This window comes from Anguilla anguilla, chromosome 7, assembly GCF_013347855.1.
Source record: "Anguilla anguilla isolate fAngAng1 chromosome 7, fAngAng1.pri, whole genome shotgun sequence".
Taxonomy (NCBI): domain Eukaryota; kingdom Metazoa; phylum Chordata; class Actinopteri; order Anguilliformes; family Anguillidae; genus Anguilla; species Anguilla anguilla.
The window spans coordinates 34,471,194-34,498,206 of NC_049207.1; the positions used below are offsets into that span (position 1 = coordinate 34,471,194).

The 27,013-nt window shown below is 40.8% G+C and overlaps 1 protein-coding gene across 2 annotated transcripts in view; it reads right to left on the bottom strand.

Annotated features, from left to right (window-relative positions):
- ctbp1 (C-terminal binding protein 1) overlaps positions 1-27,013 on the bottom strand; it is a 251,119-nt gene that overhangs the window by 161,218 nt on the left and 62,888 nt on the right. Inside the window, exon 2 of one of the 2 annotated variants that reach the window (XM_035424960.1) lies at positions 4,704-4,816. The exons of the other annotated variant lie outside the window; for it this stretch is intronic. The gene's annotated coding sequence lies outside the window, so the exon portion shown is untranslated. The remainder of the gene's footprint in view (positions 1-4,703; positions 4,817-27,013) is intronic. 2 annotated transcript variants of the gene reach the window in all.

The following is a 27,013-nucleotide window of genomic DNA, read 5'->3' on the forward strand; positions in this document are numbered from 1 at the left end:
CTTTCGGACCAAAGTTCGTTCAGCCCTGGGAGTTAATTAATTTTTGCCTCCTTCCTGAACGATGCAGTGTCTGTATGGTCCCAATATTTTTATATTTGCATACAATAGTTTGTACAGATGCTCGTGGTACCTTCAGTTGTTTGGAAATTGCTCCAAAGGAAGAATCGGACATATGGATGTCCACAGTTTGAGGAGTTGCTTGGATTTTCCCATGGTATCAAGGGCCAAAAGGCAGTGGCTCTAAAGGTAGGCCCTTAAATACAGCCATAGGTGCCAATTAACTCCAAATTAACTCCTAATTATGACAATTGGCCAATAAAAAGACTCTAAAAAGTAATTACATCAATTTCTGGAATCTTTCAGACTGCTTAAAGAGAACTTGGTTTATGTAAACTTTTTACTCACTGGAATTCTGATATAATGAATTAAAGCTGAAATAAATCTGTCTCTAATCAATTGTTTGATTAGAGACAGATTTGGTGTATGTAAACTTTTGACCCACTGGAATTCTGATATAGTGAATTAAAGTCGGACTGAAATTGCTTCGCTTATATTTTGTACTACCCTTGGCGGTAAAATAGGCAGTGTCAGCTGTATTATCAAATCATTTACAATTTATAATTTTTTGTTTTGAATTATAAAAATTGGTGTTTTAAAAATCACTGTGCCACCTACAAAGTAAGTTTCTTATATTATTAGCCTATATTTAGATGTATAATTACTGAGTGTATGAATTACCTGAGTTACAAGGAGGATAGCTAACAGCTACATTCGCTAATGTTAGCTGGCATAGCTGAAAAGCAATCTTAGCACCAACATAATTATCACACGAAATATAAAGCAACAATTCAGGAAAGCAGAATATTATTTATCTAACTAGCTACGGAGATTTGTTGACTTTGTGCAATATGACAACTCATTTAGCTTTACAGGCTTTTCCGCAGCGCCAAGCCGAATGAACGTAAAAACACATAGGCTATCAGATTCAGAATGAATATAAAAACAACCGCGAGAGTTCTATGCGCTGACAAAAAATAAATAAATAAATAAACGGAGAGGTGGTTTTATGGTTTTAAACACTCCACGCTATGATGACATTATAAATATAAGTGGGTGATTGACGAACATTTTTATGCATGGTAAGGTTTGATCTAAATGCATTTACAGAATATAGCGTACCAAATATGGTATTTGCGGGTCAGGCACTCTTCACGGTAAGAATAAATTTTAGGATATCGCTTCCGATTTTGCTTGCGTCGAAAGTGCTGTGATGGAAACAGCGATAGATTTACCTGCTAGCCACATCTGTCCAAAATGTAAACAAGATAGCAGTTTTCACAGTTGGGAACATTTTTATGACAACGTTAGCCAGCGAAGCTAGTTAGTTGACGTTACTTAAAGATACCTCGACTGAACTAATGTTAGTATTTAACGTGGCTTGGTCAACAAAGTTGACCAGCGGTTTTCATCAGAAAAAGACGTTATGTGTGAACCTATCATTTAAAACCATTTAAAAACCATTTTGCTATGGTATAGAATATAAATAATGATACAGTATTTCAAATTTCAGTCCGACTTTCAAGCTGAAATAAATCTGTCTCTAATCAACTGTTTTAACACTACTCTGATGTGAACAAAGTAGATGCCCTAATTGACTTGCCAAAAGAAATGTATGGTAACATGAAATGTGCAGAGTTGTGACAAACTTTGAATATCTTTCACCTACGTATATGTAAACTTTCGGCCTCAACTGTACTTAATTCTCTTAATTGTATCTTCTCTTTTTTATTCTTGTTCCATCACTAATCAGTTAACCGCAGTCAGTACCATTTTGTGTAATGTCCCATTTTTATGATAGAAATAACAAAGTATTTTTCCTTGCACTACATTTGTATTGGAAAGAATTTTAAATCTGACAGATCTTACTCTGAAAATGTATCTTTGCCAAGACTATTTTTACTAAAGTTAAAATTCCACCCACTTAATTTTCTCAATTTCTCAACAATAATTGTTCTACAATGGTTCTGCCACTTGCAGTGAGGAGCACAGCCAAAGTCTGTGACGTCCCCTGATACACCAGCCCAAGAGCCAATGACTATTTCTCACAGCAAATGCCTGTACCAGAGACACCCTGTTTGGAGAGGATGTCCGCACTGTCGCCGTTGACCAATAAGCCAACTCTTCTGTTTTCTTCCCAGGATAATAAAAATGAGGTTGACAAACTGCAACCCATTTTCAGAGTTAGACCAGAAGTGATCTAACAATGTAAACACATCTAGCTTCTTAGTTCCTCTTTTGCTCCAGTAAATGGATAGGGTTCCCATGCTTCCCCAGTCCACACCTCACACCTGTATAGCCTTGGAAGGTGGCCATTGTTCACATATTACAGAAAGAGACACTGGTGGAGGGGACACTATACACATTCAAGGGCCACCAAAAGCCCAGAAATTCTGTTGGTCACCCTGAATTACCAAGTCAACTTACATCCAAAAGTTTATTTGATTAGCATGCAGATACAGAAGGTGAATTAATCCCTGTATATAGGTGAGAACATTAGTACTGAATCACAGCTTGAGTAGAAACAAGACAGAGAAATGGCGGAGGAGTTGGGAAATGGGGAGGGACAGGGGTGGAGGGGAGGTGCAGAGCAGGAGTTAATCAAGTGCAGTGACACATCAAGAAGCAGTAAGAACATAAACGTTTATGCCTGGGCACACTAATCATTCTCACCCAAAGCTGGCCATTGGGGATAGCGCACTGCAAAACAAGTCACCTACATGCGTGGGTCCAATAACATCACACACATATTACTACTGAGCAGAGGGGCTTGGTTTTGTCAGGAATCCTGCCTGATTCTCTTTGTGTTCCGGTTTTAGTTTTGTTTATTTCTTATTTTCTAGTGTTTATTTATTTTTATTTTCAGTTTACTTTGTTTTCGCTTGCGGTTGTGTTTTCTGTGTTCGTGTGCTTGGGTGTGCGTTTGTTATTGTTTTTCCCCCTTAGGTTCCTGGTTCCTGCCCACGCCCCGCCCCAGTTCCGCCGGTTCCTCATCTGCAATCAAGCCTCCACTCACCATCGTCACCTGCGCCCCATCTTCACTCATTAGCGTTTGCTATTTAGCTTCTGTGCTCACCTTTTGTTTTTCCAGATCGTGCCTCTGATTTTTCTGAGTAGCCTTTCAAGCCTTGTCTAGTGTTTTTTGTCCTTCCTGGTTTTCAACTTTTGCTTGTTCTTTTCCGACCTCGAGATTAGCCTGCCCGTCCTGTTTCTAGTCTTGGTATTTTTGACCCTCGCCTGTTTATTCGACCTGCTCCCGGTTCCCGTTTTTGTACCTCTGCCTTGTCTTATTGATTGCCCGGATTTTGACCCCTGCCTGTACTTTGACTAAGAGACTGCTTCTGATTCTGTGCTTGGAAAATAAATCGCATCTTCCACTATCTCTGGTCCGCTTCTGAGTCCTACCCCAGACCCTGACAGGTTTCCCGTTCAAATCTGGAACAGAAATTTACCTCATTGCCTCACTTGGGAATAAACCGACAAACAAGATGACAACTTTGGACCATAATCCAAGCTCATCTGAGAGTTTTGACCAGTGAAATGGCTTTCCCACTTATAATCCCGAAGGTCGCGCCGTAAGCGCCACGCCTGTCCTGGATTCGCGCTCGTAGCCGTGACCTCATCTGTCGCTTTCGGAGTACGCCGGATGAGCGGACTCTCTCCTCCTGAAATGCTCCACGGACCGTGGGGGGGGGGGGGGGGGGGGGGGGGTGGATGGGGGAATGGGGACTCCACGTGCGGCTTCTCCCCCGACTGACCAGAGGGGCGCCAGAGAGCAATGAGCTGTGGACCTGTCCTGCTGACTGTAGCCCCTCCCCCTCTTTGTGTCTGTGATGCTACAGCCGGTTATGCGCCTGCCCCCCAATAGTTACTCTTTCTTTAAAATGCAATGTCATGCAAGACTAATCGCACAAGGTGATTATAACACTTAAGAAGCGCAAGGTTATGTTCACATCAGCATTTTATTAATAAAAAAACACATGCCGTTAAAAAACAAACTCAAAGTAAATCCTTAATGCCGACACAAATATACAGTAATCATTCGATTATGTAACCGCTCCAATAAATAAATATTTCCAGTGTGAACTCCTGTCTGTGTTTAGTACGGTGCTACAATACTGCATTATCACAAAATTAAAACAGGAAAGTCCATGAAACAAACCTTTGAAGGATAACTCCCAGACCTATTAGTTCAAACCATATCTGACTAGCTATAGCCAATAATTTCCCAGACCTTCTGGTCCTTACAGCAAGTCACCACCCAATGTAATTTACAGTATACAGTTAGACACTATGCTGCAGCAGTTTACAGTTGCATTCTGGGTATAAGGAAGTGACCCAATCAGAGAGGGAAAATTTTGCCATGTTCTGATAGAACAAATGTGGCCCAACTATAGCTGTGGCATTCCCAAAGCCCGGCTTGGTGGCCTGTGGGCCTTGAAGCAGGTCCTTATGCTCTGGTGGAGGTCACCATGGTACATTGCTCTGCCATTTTTTATTAATTGAATATACACTCCAGGGCCACTGGTTGTACATAACTTACATTCTGACATCTTATTAATGGACTAAAGCACCTTTATGAAGCTGGCATTTTGCTGAATCAATCAACATAAAGTGCTTTGCTCAAGGATACAATGGATATGCACCTGTGAAGGGAATCTTGGAGATCCAGGAATGATCCCATCGCCCTGACCTCTGGTCCACACACACACCGCATACAGATTGGAGTGCTATGTTGATATTCCCACAGATTCTTTGTCTGAAGGGAAATAAGACAAGAACCATGATACAGTATCTCTGTCTACTTAGGTCTTCTACACCTCACTGATGACATGACAAAGGTCCGTCCCTCAACCACTTCTAAATTATTAATTATATGATTCTAATTGAAATGGCGATACTCAAGTCGTGTTCTGCACTGCATGATTGCTAACTAGACTCCCTGCAGCTCAGGACATGCCACTGAATGTAGTGAGACATTAAGTAGTCAGAGTCATACTAAAATTCATATGATCAAAATGTGTCCATACTGAAAATAAAAACATTACACCACTTTGCAGGGTGACACTGCTTTTGATATGCTTATTTATTCAATCGTTATTCATATATGTTATTTATTTTTTTATAAATCTACAAAAAGCCAAGATATCAAACAGCCTACTGTATGTCAGCCCTCCTTGAGTTTCTCATGATCTTCAATGTAGGGGTGGCTTGGATTCAAATCAGCAAGTGTAATGGCAAGATTATTCTTTACATGTCTTTTACATGTGCTTTATTAATTGTATTCTGTTAATACAGAATAGATAAGTTATTAAATCACAGAAGATTAATATCCTTTGATATGATGTGGATCAGTAGAAACAAAAACAAAATGTCCCCAAATAAAACAAACATCTGGAAAAAGGAATCAAGAGATGAATTTCACTCAGTAAAAATTGTTGTGGGAAGCACTTCTTTACAATGCAAAAGAAGAAATGAGGAGATAACAGCTTGGCCAGATGGTGTTGTATCATGCATAATTGAAAAGTGGAGAGATTAAAAACAAGCATGGGATAGAAGAGGAGATGAGGCACAGTCCCCATTCTAAAGGTGAAGCCACACTGTACACGGCGACACCGCCTGGTACCACTCCTGCATCCCACAATTGGCCGCTTGTGGGCGTGTGTGTTTGTTGTGTTTACCGGTTGTGTTTGTTAACTGTTCTGTTTGTTAAATGTTGACCGGGTTTAATGTTGTGTGTCATGTTCACTGCCCAGTCTGAATAAAAATAATTTTTGCAGTAACCTAGATCTGAAAGAGTTAGTCAGCTGCCTAGCTAGGCTGTCTAATGTCTAGCTAGTGAGTAACAAACAACAACAAAAATATTGTCTTGCTAATTAGCCAGGTAATGCCCTCAAAGTTATATCTGGTTAGCTAGGTAGGTGGCTGGTAGAAACAATCACGAACAACTAGCAACTAATACATTAGCAAGAATAGCTGATGACATTCTGGTGGTCGGGTGTGGTGATATGGATGCAGAAGCCGAACTGGACCATGACAACAACTTGTGTGCTCTCATGGAGCGATGCAGGGCTGTGATGCTCAGACTGAGTGAGCACAAGCTGCAGTTCAAGCTCAAAGCTGTGCATTTCCATGGTCACATACTGTCCTCGGATGGACTGAGAACACGGGCTGTGTTGGAGATGCCAACACCCACGGATGTGAAAGCTGTGCATCGCGTCATTGGGTTCGTAACATACCTTGAAAAATTCCTGCCAAAGCTTTCAGAGATCTCTCAGCCACTCCGCAGGCTCCTGGATAAGGGCACTGAATGGCATTGGTTTCCCAAACATGATGATGCAGTGCGTGAAATAAAGCAGATGGTCTCTAGCACACCTGTTCTCAAATATTACGACATCACAAAGCCTATTACGATCCAGAGCAACGCTAGCAAGACCGGACTGGGGTGCTGCTTGTTGCAAGGGGGCAGCCCGTGGCTTTCACCTCGAGAGCACTGACACAGACAGAGCAAAACTACGCCCAAATTGAGAAAGAGTGCTTGAGCATAGTTTTTGCCTGCCAGAGATTCCACCAATACTTATATGGCAGGGAAACAGTCACCGCAGAAACGGACCACAAACTGTTAATTGCTATCTTAACTCTCTGGGGTCTAAGGGTAAAATGAGGCACACTGGTGATTGTGCGATGCTCTGACATTTGTGTAAAATTCATCAACTTTATATACAGTGATTACAAAGTGTTTCATATCTTTGTTTTCAGCACAAACTCAGCTACAACAATATGGCAGCAGTAAGTATGAATATGCATTGGGTAGGAATACCTGCCAGCTAAGTAGGCTATTCACACCTGGCCGCATGCCTCCCCACCACTAAGACAAAGACTCAGTGAGCCATTTAGAAGACAGAAACAAAGACAACTTTTGATTTTAGAACATTTATTGAAGTAAACTGCATGGAAGATGAGATGAGACTGGTGTACTCTTGCAACGTCTGCCTGGCCTCTTAGCTAGTGGTGAACTAGGCCGTGTTTCCTGATCAACATCTCTGCAAATATAATAAAAACAAAATTGTTAGGAAATGTGAAATCAAATCAAACTTTATTTATATAGCACATTTCCTTCAAAAGGTGAAAATTAAATGTGCTTTACAAAAAAGGGACAAACCACTAACTAATGAAAACAAAATTTATGAAATGTGACATCATATACAAACAAAGAACCAAACAAACACAACCAGACGCAGAGAGGTAGCCTATAATTTTGAGAAGCAATGGTTAGAATCATTCGTAGTGTGGGAATTTACAAGCGTGCATATTTACAAATAATGCAAGCTATCAACGAAAAAACATTAGCTTAACTAAATAAACAGTGATATTCCAACTAAACTACACGCAACTCATCAATAACAATGCCTCAATCTGAACTAGGCTAGGTCTGTTTAGCTAAGTGGTTATTTTATTGCTATTTCCCGAACTTACTTAGAGTATGCTAATATCGATTGTGCAAGGACATCAGTTTTAGAATCCTAGCCACGCCACTACACGCCAGGCATGAGCTATTTATTATGAATATGATTGAAAAACATACAGTCTACCTGATACTTCTAACACAACCAGACGCAGAGAGCCTAGCCTATTTGAGATGCAATAGTTCGAATCGTTCGTAGTGTGGGAATTTACAAACGCGCACATTGCTGGATATTCCTACAAACACATAGATACGTTGCAATACAGTACACATATTTACCAATATGATCATAAGAAATATACTTACGCATGAAGTTGATCCTCAGCTGGATCAGTTCGCTGTTCGAAATGACACCGCTCTTCATCAGTGTCGGCTTCCGGACGGACCATTTTCCAAAATTAAACAAAATGTTCACCTCAAAAGAAGTGAATTAGGCGACACTCTGTGACATTCTATCTCGCTTTCGCAGACTTGGCATTTCTCACATGGATCTCGCATCGCCCCTCCTTTAGTCTCCTTCTATGGAGAGTAATTATAATGTTGTTAACATGTGAATGCGATTTGGGCGGACTTCCTGTTGAGCGAAATTCACATAGTAATGAGTAAAGTTTAGCAAAGCATACATGATCTAATTAATCAAATTTGGAACATTTAAAACAATTTATATTATTTGCCAATGGGCGCATTGGAAAGTCGCGATTCTAAGGTTTCTGTCAATGTTTTTGTTGCGTCTGTATGATAACAGCACGTGAAGTTAATCATCCAAATAGAAACGAAAGTTAATTTCATCTTGTCGAGCTCCGCCGGCGGAGCTCTCAACCCCAGAGGGTTAAATGTCTCCTGGGTATGTTGCTGCAGCTGCAAAGTTACAATCTCAATGTTGTGTACAAGCCAGGGCCCGAAATGTATGTCAGTGATACTTTAAGCAGGGCTACTCCACTGTGCCACGGGTCTGACACCAGATTGTGTGCAACATGCAGTGTGTACCATGGACAGCACTCAGAAAGAGTACTCACAGCCGGACCAAGCACAGCACCTGGATGTTACAGCCTTCAGACTCCACCAAATTGCGAAACACACATAAACGGATTATGTACTTCAAGAGCTAAAATCTGTGATCCTCGGTGGGCGGCCTGATTTCAAGGAGGACACCCTATTGGCAGTGCAGGAATACTGGCCCTTTAGGGATGAGCTGAACTCATCCCTAAAAACTGGTTGCTGTACAGAGGGCAGTGCGTCGTTATTCCAAAGGCCTTGAGAGCAGAACTGCTTAAACGCATACACACTAGCCACATCGGTGGGGAGGCATGTTACAGACGCGCCAGGGATCCGCTTTTCTGGCCAAACATGAAAGCTGAGATAAAATACTTCGTGGCGAACTGCTCCGCTTGCAATGAATACGCACGAGCCCAGCAGAAGGAATCTATTTTCCACCAAGTCATTTTGAGGGCCGGTTCAGAGCCGGTGCCTAATCGCAAACCAGTTCTTTGGTTTTTGACAGCAAAAGAACCGGCTCTCGGCCAGGTAAACTGGATCCAAAGCAGCACCAACACTTGGCTGGTCTACAACCAAGAACCACTTAAATCAGGGGCTGGGGGTGGGATTATCGTGACCAACCAAGACCAACTAAAACTTTGTGTCCACCAGGTAGAGTGAGAGCACCTATTATCGACCACCTTTGTTCGACATATAGGAAAACGTAAACGGATTTGCAACTATATATGAAATAGGCAAAATATCAGTAACAACCTGTACCTAGTTATGTAGAAAAAAATGTCCTTGTTATCCTCCAGTAGTTATTTTTTCAGTACTTTCGCAATTTTTTCTGTGCCGGCAAATAAGTCAGAGGTGGTCCTCTGCAATTGCCTTTGGAGATTGTTGTTGGGGTGTGCCAACATGAGGAAGACAGCAGTGTTGATGCAAATTAAGCTGGCCGTCATAAGGCTCAGAAATGAAAATCAATCAATCAGGAACACTGCAAAAACCCTGGGCGTGCCCAAGTCAACAGTTTGGTTAATCATTAACAAGAAAAAAACAACTGGTGAACTCAATTATGTCAAAAGACCCGGTAGACAGAGGAAGATTACTGTAGTGGATGACCGGAGAATACTCTCTATGGTGAAGAAAACCCCCCTGACAACAGCCTAACAAATCAAAAACACTCTCCTGGATGCAGGTGTAGATGTGTCAAAGTCTACCATACGTAGAAGACTACACCAGCAGAGGGTAAACTACAAGATGCAAACCACTGATAAGCCTGAAGAATAGAAAGGCGAGATTTCAGTTTGCTAAAAAGCACCTAAAAGAGCACCAAGAGTTTTGGAACAAAGTCTTGTGGACAGGTGAGACAAAGATTAACATAGTGATGGAAAGAGGAAAGTGTGGAGAAAAAAAGGAAATGCCCATGATCCAAAGCATACCACCTCATCCGTGAAACATGGTGGAGGGGGTGTTATGGCTTGGACCTGTATAGCTGCCAGTGGAACGTGGTCACTTGTCTTCATCAATGATATGACTGCAGACAGAAGTAGAACAATGAATTCTGAAGTCTACAGAAATATTTTATCTGTTCAGATAAAACCAAATGCCTCCAAACTCATTGGACGGCACTTCATCATGCAACAAGACAATGACCCGAAACACGCTGCTAGAGCATCAAAGGGGTTTTTGACGGAATCCTTGACTGGCCGAGTCAATCACCGGATCTGAATCCAACTGAACATATATTTCACATGCTGAAGAGGAGACTGAAGGCAAAAAGTCCCCGAAACAAGCAGGAACTGAAAATGTTCTTATCATCGCATTCACTTACGCATTCACTCTGTGGTAGCAGTAAAAGACGCTGCACCTAACGAAACGTTGTCAACGATTTTTCGTAATTTCTTGGAAAATACTATTATTATTGAGGACTTCTGGGCATAGCTAAGCCATATGTTTGCTGATAAACCTAGCTGACATCGTTTTCTGGAGCAAAACAGAAATGAATAGAACAATATAATTGATTTACTGTCTCTGTCTCCATCTACTGAACATAGATAAGATTTCATCATTGCTATGTAAGTATTACTTCTCAAAATATTTTGGTTATATATGTTATTTTTGAAATTGAGTGTCTAAATAGGTTAGTGGTATTATATAATGTGGATATTTCACACTGTAATGTAAGCGTTAGTTAGTAGTGTAATAGTTTTTCTGAAGCATGCAACAGTGAGAGTTGGAACATTGCCAAAATGTGGTGGACGGTTGAAAACTGTTTTCATGTCGTCCCATCCCCATAGAAGAAAACATGAGAGTACAGAGTACAGAAATACATGCAAGAGTTAATTATTACACATTTAGGTACTGTACCGCATCGTGTGACAATATTTTTGCATTCATTTTTTAATCTGAGAGCAATGTTTCATCTTAAACCTTCATAAGGGGCTCATTTATATGCTTTATAATGGACAAAAAGCATTTTATTCAATTTTGGTGAGATTTTGGATATGTTTCTGGACCCCTAGATAATTTAGACCACTGTACTGACGGAAAGCTTGTAATTCCCACTTGAAAATGATGCAACAGTGAGTTTCTTGAGTCAAAACAGTTGATTTGTAGTGAAATATATAAATATGTTGTGATTTACAGCAATGCCTAATTTCAACATTTTGGATACATTTGGAGATGCTGGGAACACTGCTTAGTTTTTGCTTCATACACCCATAGTAGTTCTACATATCCACCCTTAGATTTTATGAACTTGTGGTCAAGAAGTTTTTGATCCAGGACATGTATAGTTTAACCTGCTGTATATATGCAATCTCTCAGTATTTCATTGCAAACTAAAAAAGTAAAAATTCATTTTTGATTTTTTGTCTAGACAATTGCATTTGTGGCACTTTATTTCTTCCAAAATTATGAATATAAAGTAATCTGCGTTAGTATTGTATGGTAAAAATGGTAAAAGTGTCTTGCTTCATTTAAGCCATTTTTCAAATCTCTGTGGTGTTCACATCTGGAGTTATAAAGCTTTAAATAGGGTACCCCCTAAATGGGCAAGGATTGGCAAGATTTGGCTTGTGCGCTAAGGGATTAACCCAGTTTGCCCCTACTACCCTGCAGCAATTATTGGATACTGTATCTCATTTGTGGATTTGCTCCTGTCCTCTGGATGCCACTCTGTCTGGGTTCCTTAAAGAAGTCCTGGATATCTTAGCCCCCACCTTACTTGACATCATTAATGCATCTTTATACAATGGCTTGGCTGAATACTCGATTTTGATTGGTCCAAGGGTGGGCACTAATTCTCAGTAAAGGGATACCTCAGCCTTTTAACAGTTCTAAAATCAATGCGCTACAAAATCCAGCATTCTGTTGAAACAGCAACAGCAGTTAAAACAGCAACATAATTTTTTCGATTATGAATTGTTGTTACGTCCCCTCCCCTTCAAAGTCCAATTTTGCAATTGATGGCAATGTTGAATCACAGTTCTAGTTACTGGCTTCATTTAGGGTTGCCAACCATCCCGCAAAATACTGAATCGTCCCTTATTTGGACAATAGAATAGGTGTTTTTAGGCTACAGGACACATTTTCTTCTGTATCTTTTTTAACGATTGCGTTTATAGCAACTGCTGTTTTGAATATAATTCATAGTTAGCTAGCTAGCTAGCCAGGATAAAAAGCATGCTGTGAGACCATTTTGACCTTAAACCCAGCTGAATTTTAATATTGGCTAGGTGACAAGGTAGCTGGCATTCAAACCCGGTTTCAGAGGGTCTTGAAAAACGCTATGTCTACACTGCATGACCGCACCATTTTAAAAAGCTAGGGAGATTCATTTGATTGAGTTATGGTTTCATGCAGTTTTCTTAAATAATGTAATCACAAAAATGATCAAAATTGGTGCTAATTGTATGGTATAAAATGAGAAGGAACTATTTTTTCTTGATAGAATCATTGTATTCATAGAATTACCGACCGAGGTTTTTGCATAACAACGGTCCAAATAGAACTACCAACCAGAGTTTTGCTTGACGCCGGTAAAATAATATGCCCAAACGGCCACGGAAGAATATTTCAATTTCAGGTCATTAAGTTGATAAAAATCAATAAATATTAAAGTAACCATATAGTCATTGCTGGTAACCCGTTGTATAAGTGGGCGACATAGCTCAGGAGGTAAGACCGATTGTCTGGCAGTCGGAGGGTTGCCGGTTCAAACCCCGCCCTGGGCATGTCGAAGTGTCCTTGAGCAAGACACCTAACCCCTAACTGCTCTGGCGAATGAGAGGCATCAATTGTAAAGCGCTTTGGATAAAAGTGCTATATAAATGCAGTCCATTTACCATTTACCATTAAGTGGAATAAACCCCTCCGGGCTGTCCCGTTGTTGGAAAATAATGTACTTCGGTGGTGGTTAAGCATCACCACCCCCCGTCATACATTATTTTCCAATAACGGGACAGCCCGCTGTGGTTTATTCCTTACATGACCTCTGGTTGTGTTCCTGATTTTTTAAAAGTAAGCTACAGTTCAGTCTCCCCTAAAAAAAACCTCAGGTGCATTCCAATCACTTTTTTGCCTCCTTGCTTCCATTCCTTGTGTAATTTCCTAGTATGGAGAGGCAAACGGGTCAAAAATATGTTGAATTGTCTGGAATAATGCGTATTTGATATCAACAATAATAGTGAGGTTAACTGTAAGACTATTTTTAAAGCAAAACAGAAAACAAGTAATGGAGATTTCAGTTTATAAGGCGAGGACTTCAGTACAGATCAATACCTTTAGCTGAGAGCTGAGCACGTTATGTACGAGTGAGAAATTAAGATTTCAAGGGAGCATAGAGGGGCTGGTCCACAGTAATATTAATTAGTATTAATGCAGACTTATGTTTGTTGACTAGTATTTAAGATAATTATTTGGGGTGTGAATAATAGTGACATCTTTTTGCAGAAAAAGATTAAACAATGGCTCATTAACTGTACTGTTTACTGTATACAGCTTTCTCTGCTAACTTATTAAGGTTGTGACTTCTGGACGAGACTGTAAGAACATACAGGGGAAATAAAACTGAATGAGGCTTAATCAACTAAAAATAAATTAATACAACTGCAAGCAGCAATACACAAAGTCCAAGCACACAGCCAATATTAAGCCACTTAAAGTGACAATCTCAAACATTTCAGTTTCGTTCTCTATGGCGGTGCCAATGGCGAGAAGCGGTAATTGCAGGTGTGTTTTTGGACCTCACTTCCCATAGATCCAACCGGATCCAACCAGTGTCGCCTGTGTGACGTCAGTCAGTTGGCACGCCAACTGTAACACTTACTATTTACTGAATAAAAAAACGGTTGTTACAAAAGTAACGTTATGTACATACTCATTCGTTGTCTAACATTAGGCTAACTCAAGATGTCTTTACACTGCCGAGCCGGGTTAAAATGCCGTAGCAAACCTGGGGTAGAATTAGTGATGATCAATTTCTGCAAACGTTCCTTATTCACCTTTCACCCAGTATGAACATCTTTACACTGCAGAGAAGAATTTGCGGGATTCGCTGTGGCTCGTGCAATATGTATCTCGTGCACAATAAGCAGTCTTTTTTTGTGAATGATTGTTGTGTGGTATTTTTGAAACAACTGCCTTGCAAAATGTTACCCCTGGTGTTTCTGGTTTTGCTAGCTAAACTGTTCGAGAATAAAGCTGAGCTGGGTCTTAAATTAGCAATCAGAACAAGAAGAATAAAACAAAAACAAAGGAGATAAAGGCTGAAGGAACATATGAGGAAGTGTAATAAAATAATAACAATGCTAATCCATACTGCCCTATTCTTTTATTTAGTTTTCTCCTGCATGACGTCTTCAGAAATCAGACCCGGCTCTGCTCCACATACCCCGGCTTTATTCCGATCATTATAATATATTGATGAACTCGATGGCAATGTAAATAACGGTAACGTTAAGACCAGTTCAGATCAATGATTCGCAACGAGGCGAAACGGTTTTAGAATGTTGCAGAGAAAATTGCAGCGGTGTGAACTGGCTAGTAGCAGAGCCGTTGCCTGCCCTGAGGTTTTAAAAGACCGTCCTTGTCAAATCGCCAAGTGCAGTTTTAGAACGTTTACAATCAGACGTCTTGGAATTTTGCAAGTTGCACCCAGTCTCGTTGCGAATCATCTGAACTGGCCTTAAGTTAGCTACACTGCAACGTTGCAACAAGGTAGCATTGCATTCGAGAGACGGTTTGCAAAGTCGGTACCGGTCGGTAGCGTTAGCTAGCGTTTTTTATAATTGTTAGCCGACATTAGATTGTGTTAAGTAGATTAGCTAGCTAGCTAACGCAACGTTACCTGATATGAGAGATGGATACTGTGCGCAACGTTGTCTAAACTAATGTTGTCTTTCTTGACATGGTCCAGTAGCTAGCATTAGCTGTGCAAATAGCTATGTAATTTAGTAAAGTTACATTGTCATTAAATGTAATAAATTAAATGTCTACATCAACAAATAATATGATCTCTCATGTTACACAAAAACTTTTTAGGGTTCCATAACTCCCCCAACACCCCCTTTCTCTGTTATTGTAACGCATGCAGACACCGGAAAAAACAGTACGCCGCTCACACACAAGTGAGTTGAAGAGCGAGCCTGTTGCGTTAGTTCCGCCTACCCTCTCTGGCGGACCAACCACTGATGGGTGATGAAAAACGCGTCACTAACTGCGCCGCTTGTGATTTTTTCCCGGGAATGTTGCCACAGACACCAGACACAAGTTTTTTAATCATGAATTATGATAATAATAATAGTATAAATTAATATAAAAATAGGCTCAATCACCATTGTGTTACCCAATGCAGCGATAGATAGTGACTTAAAAGATATTTATTTTAATGAAAATCTTCAAGATTATTACTTTAAACAGGTAGTATATAGTGCCCTCATGAGTAAAACCAAATGTCACTGCACTGATACGAGATGTCAACAAACAGTATTTTGAATATGTTATCATATTATATAATTATATTCATTCTCAAGCTGTAAAGAGAAAGTTTTAATTAGCCTAACAGCATTTGTATGCATATATGTTGACCATGCATAGTAACATATTCAATTTTAGGTCTTATGTTGACATCTTATTGGTCTTTGTAGTACTTGTAATGCTTATGAACTCGATTTGGGCCTAAATGACCACTCTGTACATTATTTTTTTACTTACAACAATAAATGTTGAACACTTTCACATACTTCCCAAAGCAACCACACACATTTGCAAAGCAATCTGAACTATTTACACTCAACCCCTATCAAATTAATGTTCCTACACTATACTTCATTGCAGTTTGTGTTGAAAACAGTTCTGTTTTCCATTAAGATACTGACCTCACATTTCTGACAAGCTTCACATTGTCTGTTGATGAGCCATACCCACATCAAAATTTACTGGCTAATTTTTTGAACATAGAAACTTTATATAAATTTTAAAGATTTTCCATAGTAGATGCTGCATGCCAAGTCTCTTGCAATTCTATCAAACCAACAAGGATAGATTTTGAAGGTTTTTCACAAAATTCTAAATTGTGTAAATTATGGGGAAATTATGGTTTATTGAGGCCATTTTTTGAAATGTATAGGGATATACTGTAAAGCTCATGACAGCAGTTCAAAGAGAGTGAGAAATATCCTTGTTAAAATACTCTAAGGATTTATATATTTATTTTTATTATTTTTATTTTTTTTATTTAGTAAGCGAAAACAAACAAAACGAAAGGGTGAAGGCGGAAACAAAATAAAATGACCTAATCAAACCAGAACAAAACAGAAAAAGAGGAAAGAAAACCCATAATCAAACAAAGAGAAAGAGAAAAAAATAAAAATAAAAATAATAATAATAATAATAATAATAATAATAAATAAATAAATTTAATGTATGTATATATAGTGGTTATCAATGCTATTAGCACGCGCACCCGCCAGGCTTCCCCTCCCCACGCACACACACCCGACAACCCCTCACCCACCCCCCCCCCCCCCACCCCTGCCTACCCCACAGCACAACCGCCACCCCCCTCAACACAACACCACCGGAGCCGATCGCAAGCCTGCCTCCAACTCCACCACCTCCAGCTGCTTGGGCTTCATTGCCTGAGGTATTCTCAAGTTGCTATGGGGGGGACCCTGAAGAGTGGGAGCCTAGAGTCACTGGAGCCTGCGTAATTCCTGGCTTCCCAAGGGTCGGGCCGGCCTTCACAGTAGCCTGGGTATAGCCGGGTCCCCCAGTGGTCGGGTGGGGTGTCACGGGAGCCTGAGTGATTCCTGTCTTCCCAGGGGTCGGGCAGGGCTTCACAGGAGCCTGGGTGTAGCTGGGTTCCCCAAAGGTCAGGCAGGGAGTCACGGGAGCCTGGGTGTAGCCGGGTCCCCAAAAAATCAAGCAGGGAGTCACGGGAGCCTGGGTGTAGCCGAGTTCCCCAAAGCCAGGTAGGAAGTCACGGGAGCCTGGGTGTAGCCAGGTCGCCCCAAGGTTGGGCAGGGAGTCATGGGGACCTGGGTGAAGCCGGGTCCCCGGAAGGTCGGGCAGGGAGTCACGGGAGCGTGGTTGTTGCAGGGTCCCCCAAAGCCAGGTAGGAAGTCACGGGAGCCTGGGTGTGGCCGGGTCGCCCAAAGGTTGGGCAGGGAGTCATGGGGGCCTGGGTGAAGCCGGGTCCCCGGAAGGTCGGGCGGGGAGTCTGGGGAGATAAACGGGGAAAATCTGGGGCTCTCTTTCGATCTTCAGGTAGATCTCCCCCGAGTTCGCAATCAGCCCCGAGCAGGGTGCGCCAGAGGGGGCGGGGGCCGCACCGCGGAGGGGGAGGGGGAGGAAGACGCCGAGTGAGCGAGCGAGAGGGAACGCCCGGCAGGCGCGCGCGCCCGCAGCACCCACAACCACCACTGCCATGTCCTCCAAAACTCTTGATAACAACAAAACAGTAATGAAAGTAATAACAATAATAGCAACAAAAGGAACAATAACAGCAACAACAGTACAAATAATAAGTAATAATGATATTGTTACAAGAAGTGATAAGAGCAGGTTATAGGGAGAGTGCATGAGGACAACAAAACAACAAAAAAAAAAGAAAGAGGGAAGTGATAGATTAGCGAATGCTGGAATGCTGTGATGCCTGTATGTGTGCAAGTGTATGTCAGATTCTAAATTTGGTAGGGATTGTGGTGTAGTTATAATGGCGGATATGTGTATTTGAGTGACGGTGAGCATGTTTATTGTGGATGGTGGACAGGCAAAAAGGGGTGATGAGTGAAGTCAGTGTGGGAATTAAGAATTTAGGGTATTAATGAATGGATTCCCGATTATGTCACAGTCAGCAGTTTGTTTTTTAATGGAGGCAGATAATTTTTCCATTGATATGTATTCGATTAGTAGATTTTTCCAAAGTGCAATATTGATTTTTTTTCCTTGATTTCCAGTTCATGAGGATAGTTTTCTTGGCGATGATTAGGGCTATGGGGAGTATTCTACTGGATGTGTTGTTTAGGTTGATGTTGGATGTGTCTCCTAGTAAGCAGAGTGGAGGGGATAGTGGGATGTGGCAGCCTAAAAGAAGAGAGAGGTTGTCAGTGATGTCCCGCCAGAATTGTTTGATTGGTGTGCAGTCCCATGTGGCATGCATATAGCCGTCTGTGGTGTTTTGTGTGCAGTGCGGACAAATTTCAGAATCTATAAAGCCCATTTTAAACATCCTTTTCCCTGTGTAATGTACTCTATGAATAATCTTGTATTGTATGAGTTGTATGTTTGTGTTGGTGGATATAGAGAAGATGTTTTTGCAGATTTGAGTCCAGAAGTCGGCACCGGGGATGATCTGTAGGTCTTGTTCCCATTTATTTGAAGGGATGGATATTGTTAAATCGGATGTGGAAATTGTCTTGTAGAATTTGGATAGTAGTTTTTTATTAGTAGTGATGTTGATCAGATCTGATGTTAATGGGGGAAGATCTAAGTTAGATGATTTAATGTTGATTTTGGTCTGAATAGAAGATTTAATCTGGAGAAATTCTAAAAAGTGATTCTGCCCAATGCCGTACTTCTGGACCAAATGAGAGAATGAGACCAGAGTGTTATTATGGAAGATATGTTTGAGGTGCGTGATACCTTTACTAATCCAGAAAGGGAAGTTTAGTGGTTTTCTGTTAACTAAGAAATCAGGATTGTTCCAGATGGGAGTGTGTTTTGTGGCTGAGAATGTGGTGTTAGTTATTTGATGAAATTTCCACCAGGCTGTCAGAGTTGTAGCTATGGTAGGGTTTTTGAAACAAGGATGGTGTGCAATGGAGCGACTTATGAATGGTAAGTCTGATATATGGATTTCATTACATGTTTGTTCTATGTCTGTCCAGGAGTTGTCGGATTGATTTGGATTGGTCCATTTATGAATGTATTGGAGTTGGTGGGCAATGAAGTAATGGAGAAAATTTGGTGCTTAAAGACCTCCCTTGGTTTTGGATTTTTGTAAAGTGGCTAGTTTGATTCTAGGTGTTTTGTTTTTCCAGTAGAATTTTGTGATGATGGAGTCTAGGGATTTGAACCAGGAGGGTGGGGGCTTGATGGGGATCACTGAGAATAGGTAGTTTATCATGGGTAGTATTTTGATTGTGGCAATTCTGCCTATGAGGGATATTGGTAGATTCATCCAGCGCTGAAGGTTGTCCTCTACTGTTTTGAAAAGTGGGTTGAAGTTGAGATTAACTAACTCTGACAGCCTAGGGGAAATGTTGACTCCTAAATATGTGATATTACCAGTGTGCAGAGGAAGAGGTGGTGTTTGGACTGCCACATCCCAGCTCTAAGGATTTATTAATTACTGTAGCGCCACCTATTGGCCAATTCTCAGCAAACGTTACATGCTGGTACATGCTTACCAATAGTACAAATGACCAATTTTCATAGTGATTAGACCTCATTAACACGGTGATGGTGGCCATGTTTTCTGAAGATTCATGTATGGACTGTATGGATATTCTAACACAAAACACAAGTTCTCCCCAGCCAACTACTTGCTCAATGAACCAGATATATTTTACCTGCATTCTTGAAGAGGTGTTATCAGTCCTTGATTGCAGATGTAATGGAAAATGAAGTCCACATATAAAGTTAAATACAACTTTTTGCAGCTGATAGCTGCTGTACTTTAATTCTCTCAAGCCCACGGGCTTTCTTTGGTCGTTCCACATAGCTCCTGCTCAGTAATCGGATAGTCCAGAGGGCTCTGGTATTATCTGATTAATAATTCCGGTCGGTTCATTTTTCCACATAGCTGTCTGTTCTGATTGCCTATCTTTTACAGTTTAGTCATAGTCTTACAAAATATTCTCTCCAGAAACACTTCTCTCTCTCCCTCCCTCTCAATTTCCCACCCCCTGTCCTTCAGCTTCTCTCTGTCCCCTTACACTCTGTCTTCCTCACTACCTCTCTATGTGCCGTCCCCTCCCCCCCCACCCCCACCCCCCCCCCACGCACACATATACCTTATCACTCAACCCCCCTTACATCCTTTCTCCCTCCGCTCTCTCTTTGGGTATGGTAGTACACAGGAATCCCAGACAAGAATCAGGATGATAGTCCTACTCCTGCATTTCATCCAACCATTGTCAAACTGTCTTGTGCACATTCACCTCTTTGCTTCATAATGATCCACCTGTCTTCATAATTTTATAGCTACACTAGTCAGTTAAATTATAATCACACATCTCAGAACTGTAGGACTGCTTCGGCTATATTTGGGGATGATTGGATGGCCCAACGGATGGATGGACGGACAGACAGACAGACAAAGTGAGTGTAGGAGAGCAACAAATTGCTCATCCATGAATTGGACATTCATACACATGCACATACATACACATACACACGCACCTGCACCAGCACGCACACACATACACACACATGCAAAATGTAGGCCAAATTAGAAATCAGCATATAAATACAGCTCACAATATAGGGAGCGGTGCGGAAAGGAATGCGCGATGTTGATCTGGCCATCTGTGTAATTACTCCTGTGTAATGTCTATATTATACTTGGGCTCATAAGCTCTATATTATATATTCAGGCTCTTAAATTCCGCATCCATTAATACTTTCCCTGGGATTCATTTTTCATTCCTTAAGCACCTTTGCCTGCTCAGATTAGCTGTGTGCATGAAATAATAAATAAAAAAGAATGACCACTGTATTTATTGACCACCACCAAGATTTCCTAAATTCTCTCAGAATTCTGGAAGTTCTCTGTGGTCCCACAAAAGGCAGCCAAATCAGCACTTGGCACAGCTTCTTCATGCCAACTGACTGCATCTGAGCAGAGCATGTGCCCAAGCAGTGATTTCATAGAGGCAAACCTGCCAGAGAAAATGTTCCTGCAACACAATGCTGTGGGAGCAGTTATGGTCAGATCAATGCTGCACCATTCCTTTTTACACCACTCCCCATCATCACCCTGGAGGACAGAGGCTGCAGAAATGCACTCCACTCCACTGTCCCTCAATCTTTGTCCAAGGCACAACTTTCCTTTACACCTCATTCATGAGAACTGTCTTACTGTCACACCGGGTGAAACTGAAAACAGCAGATATCACAGTATGACACACATGTGAGGAATTTCCTTTTGTCCCCTTCCAAAATGCACTAGAATCATTGCACAACAAATGCCGATGTCCTGGCCACACATGTAGTGCATCGTACACATCTGATTGAACCTTGGAATATGGAGTGATCTACAGGAAGTAAAAAAATGGAAACCAGATAGTATTCCAACAATGAGGGGAAGTGATGCTTCTGCAATGTGTGGACATGTTTTTACTCATGTGGCTTAGGTACACTTATACCCTGAAAAGGCATAATCACCACCTCCTTTTTCTCACTTTCTGAAAGTTCATCCATGTTTGCTTTCAGTGCATCTATTGGCTGGGTTCTCACTAAAATACTCAAATATAACTGTTAAGTCAGTCTGTTTTACCAATCCAACCCATGGTTTGCAGTTTGCTTTCCAAAACTAATGTAATGAGCTAGAAAACACAATCATGTTTGGCGATCTGTCCTTTGTTTACAATCAAGTGAGGTATTTGAAGACAGGAGTATATACACAGCAGTCATGAGAAAATTGCACCAGGAAATTTGGTTCACTGGAATCCTTTGCAGCCAGCAAGCAAAAACAGAGCAAAGTTGTGCAGTTTTTCTCCACTGTTTGAATGGAATGGGTGTTGGCAGTGCTATAATGGTAAGAATAAGGGTTGAAGATACAGCAACAATATTAACAAAGCATGTCAGATAATATAATCAACATCACATTACCTTTAGGGAATATTATGGCTATTTTCTTGAGTGAAGCTACTGTGCAGGAACTGTTGATTCAATCATTTCAGTTAAAAATATAAAATTGTTTTCAGGAATTTAATACCTCCAACTGAGGGCGGAATAATAAAATATTTGTCATATTGAAAACATTGAGAGGAGGATCAACTGGATTCCTTTGTGATATTAGCGATACTCAAACAGTACTTTTATGGCCAGGTGTTTTTACGATTTTAAAAAAGGCTTGCTAAAGAGGCTAACTGGGAATTCATGACACCAAGTGACAGTCTTAACCCAATTTTTTCCTATAGAGTACAGTATTTTCAAGATGACAATGCCCCTTTCACAAGTGAACACCCAATGCTTTGAGAAGCATATTTATCCCGTGTGTCATGACCTCCACAATCACCAAATTTGAACCCAGGGATATCTTTTAAGGGATATCTTGGCAAGATATTTTTGCACATCCATCAACTTCAAGTGAATTTACTGATTTTCTTGCGGAATGCTAATGTCATATTCCTCCTGCACAAGTCTACCCATGTAGACTCTGGCATATACAAGCATGGCCAATGTTATTATTTCGATCAGGGGTTTTCAAACTTGGGGGCTGCTGTTGGGGTACAGACATTGATCTCAAAACCTAATGTGAGCTGAATCCTCAGTGTTAGTATGCGTTATACAGTGTAGGCCTATAATTGAAAATAACCTTAAAAATCATAAAGACTTTGGGTCGTCAGTAGTCTGGATGAACGCATTTACTTTCTGGGGCAAAACGGAGGAGTCGCCTGCCGCTGGGTGCCAGCTTCCCTATTGGTGAATCAAACTATCTGTCTCAGTGTAAAGCCGCTTTTCCACCGTAGGGCCGAACCGTTACCAGGGCCACTCCGTGCCGTTCCGCGCTGCTTAGTACTCGTGGGAGCGGTTACCGTTTCTGTTTCCACCGTCGGGCTGCTAAAACCAGGACTAGGAAGTATCTAGTGAGGACAGCAAGTGACGCGGTGAATCAGCGACGGCGTCCCATTGTGAATGTAATATGCGCCAGTTGTTGTCGTCGCTCCCCATACTGTTTTGTTTTTGTTATGTTATGTTTCGTTGGCTGACGAAACAGACGAGGATTCTGTGTATTTTGATCTGTTTTTGGTTTTTCTTTTTAGCGTATCCTCCACTGACCATCACTGTTGCATGCATTCAAAAAACAACTAACTAACGCTTACATTACAGTGTGAAATATCCACATTATATAACACCACTAACCTATTTAACCCCTTAGCGCACAAGCCAAATCTTGTCAATCCTTGCCCATTTAGGGGGTACCCTATTTAAAGCTTTATAACTCCAGATGTGAACACCACATGGACTTGAAAAATGACTTAAATGAAGCAACATTTGTACAATTTACAATACAAACGCAGATTAATTTATATTCCTAATTTTGGAAGAAATAAAGTGCCACAACTGCAATTGTTTTGACAAAAAATCTAAAATGAATTTGCACTTTTTAAGTTTGCAATGAAATACTGAGAGATTGCATATAGCCTATACAGCAGGTTAAACTATACATGTGCTAGATAAAAAATGTCTTGACCACAAGTTCATAAAATCTAAGGGTGGATATGTAGAACTACTATAGATGTATGAAGCAAAAACTAAGCAGTGTACCCAGCGTCTCCAAATCTATCCAAAATGTCTAAATTATGCATTGCTGTAAATCACAACATATTCACGTATTTCACTACAAATCAACTGTTTTGACTCAAGAAAATCACTGTTGCATAATTTTCCAAGTGGGAATTACAAGCTTTCAGTCAGTACAGTGGTCTAAAATATCTAGGGGTCCAGAAGCATACCCGAAATCTCACCAAAATTGAATAAAATGCTTTTTGTCGATTATAAAACATATAAATGAGCCCCTTATGAAGGTTTAAGATGAAACATTGCTATCAGATTAAAAAAATAATGCAAAAATATTATCACACAATGCGGTACAGTACATAAATGTGTAAATGCGATGCTAAGAATATTTTCGGTTACGCTGACCTATAAAACGCTATTCCAAAAGCAAAATTAGACATGTTATACATCGTTAGAAAGCTTATACTCTCACCTACTGACTAAATGAATTGTCAATCAAGCCAGACTGTCCTAAAAATGGCAACAACATCGTAAACGATACGTGTGGTATTATGCACAGCCATTTTGAATGTACCCAGGCATCACAAATGCGTGAAATATATTTCATAAACGGATTGTCCAAGACAATATATGACCACTCGGGCTCTAAAGGGACTTCTCTATGCGTAAAACCAATGGTAAGGTTATGTAGCCTATTTATTCAATAAAGGACTAGTCCCAGATATTGACTGTAGAATGACATGGTATCATTTTTAAAAACTTTGTCCCGTTTATTTCGTTATTCAGTGAGCAGCGTTTTCACTGCTGTATATCTTATCTCATAAAAAACACGTTTTCAACATACAAAAATGCCAAGTTACTCAAAAGTATTGATATCAAAATGACGATAGCCTATATTGTTTGTAGTACCGTAACTTGGCGTCATTTTGATATCAATACTTTTGAGTAACTTGGAATTTTTGTATGTTGAAAACGTGTTTTTTATGAGATATCATTTCTTTTTGCAAAGCGTTTTATTATGAGAGTGAGAAATGCGAAGTGACCCTGTAAGAAACGGTTGTGGATTATGGCTATCGTTGTGTGAATTTGTATACAGTCTGATGAGCGTGTACCGTTCAGCAGTTTCGGTTTGCTATATATGTAAAACAGTGGCTGTGAGAAAGGGTGCAGTGGCGTAAGCGTAAACGCATCAGAAACGCAGATGAAATATGGCCAGTGTATGTACTCACGGATTTGACGTCCATCCAACGAGCCTTGACTGACAAAAGAATCAGCAAGCCCATAGAATTATAACTCCCTAGGTCGCAACTTGTGTAGCCTTCTGTCCTGCTCCGTTGTGTGTTATTTCGTGGAGATGCACTTTTAGTGTTTGTAAGGTTTATAAGGCATTTTGATAGGCTTATCTGCAGGTAGGAATCCTCTTCGCTGTTTTGCTAAACTAGAACCGGAAAACTTGATAGTGGAGAATAGGAGCAGACGCATATGTCCCAGCAGGCTTTGCATATGAGAAAATAACAACAGTGTGAGAGAAATTAGGATGAAATTATGAAATTGCGTAGTTGAAACAGTATGTTTTTAGCAGAATGGGCATGTAGGTGAAGGTTGACATGATCACGGAGTATAGTGCGAAGTAAATGGAGTAACCATGAGCGAGCTTATATTCCTTATCGAACGGTATATATAACAGTCGCTATAAAGCGTCAGCCGTCAAAGTGGAGGGTTAAGTTACGTGTGAAATCTATTGCACTGCTGTGTTTTTTTCACGTTCAGTACTAGTAGTTATAATTATGAGTGAATCATGATTTTAAATGTAATGTTTTAATGGGGAGTTGCAGAACGTACATACGTAGTAATTGTTTGTATGTGGCTAGATAGAGAACAGGGCGAGGTAACATGAATGTAGAAACGTGGCGTTTGCTGATAAGAAGGTTTTGTACGGTAGCCAAGTGAAGAAATGTAGTTAGTAGAAATGGCACAGCGGTGAACTGGTGTAACTTTTTAATAAAAGGAATACATTCGCCGTTATGAAATGCATATGGGTGACCATGAGTGAGTTTTGGTAAAGCAAATATAAGCGTAAGAGAACGTTAGTGTAAAAGAGGAAATTATCTGCCTGAGGACGAGGCGGGATTCAATCGTTCAACCGGAGGTTTACCAGTCTGTCACTTTGTTAGGGCAGCACCATGACATAGCTATGCAATGCAATGAAATATCATTAGCAAACCTGTCCGTGATTTTAAAGAACACAGGCGAGTAAGCACAGAAGAGCTCCCGTTGAATCCATATGGCTTTGCAATATTGTAGCCGGTTAACAATTGAACGTGCAGACGGTACGTCATAATACAGTGTATACGTTCGGGGAACGGCTGGTAGATATGGTGCAAAAGCAATAATTGAGAAGTAGTAGACAATTATTAGTGAGGGTAAAAGCAGGTTAAAGAACCACGTTCCTAGCTGGGTTTGAACCTAGGACCCTGTGTTCCCAAGACTGTAACCTTACCCACTAGGCCACAGGCTAGCTGTTTGTACTGAAAATGTTTCAGAGTAAAAAGGTATGGGTATTTTGCGTGTGTATGCAAGTTTTTCATTGGGTCGTGTAGGTGAAGATTTGGCGGGTGTCGGTAAAATGTCCAATGGGGAGACATGTTATTAGTGGGATAGGCGGCAGGAAAAATAAGAATGAGAAGAAGAAGAAGAAGAAGAAGAAAGAGAAGAAGAAGGAGAAAACGCAAAGTCCCCTTAGTTTGGGGCTTTATTGTGTGGAGTTGTTTATGAAATCTGTCTGTTGAAATGGGGTCAGAATGTACAGAATTTAATGTTTTTAAGGGCTGAGTGTCTGTGGCTGTTGTGGTTATTTCTGTGGGGAACCCTGAAAAGTGCCAAACTCTCGGTGCTGTATAGGTAACTTGGCGGGATGGCATACCTGCCATCCCAATGGCTATTGTAGGGTTTATCTTGTTGCTATGATGGAATACGATTTTTGATTGCCATTTTTATTTATATTAGCTCCTCCACTGACCTAGCTTACGGAAGAGGACGTGAAGAGACTGTATGTGGAGTCACAAAACTGACGTAATGTGAAACCAATCAGTGAATACGTCATTAAGCCTGCCCACCCGAACGGTTCTGCTGCACTGAGCATGGTTGTCTAACCGTGCCAAAAATATTGTGCCGGGCACGGTTTGTAATCGTTCCGCGCCAAACCGTTTCCAGGTGGAAACACCATTGGAACCATTCCTCTCCATGCTCAGAACCATTCGGCCCTGCAGTGGAAAAGGGGCTTAAGTCCCGACTGAAACACACCAGTGAAACGGACAAAGCTATCGAGCTAACCCAAATTATCTGCTAAAAACAGAATTATGGACAAATTCGAAGAAGACTTTAAATTCTGTTATATCAGAGACTTGCCAAATACATGGCGTGACTTTGCTGAAGGACCTTCAGCGCGTATGTTTGGATACGCTGTTATCGAACAGAGATTTGCTCGCTTGCTTGCCTACAGGATTTGGCAAAAGTTTAATATTTCAAGCGTGGCCA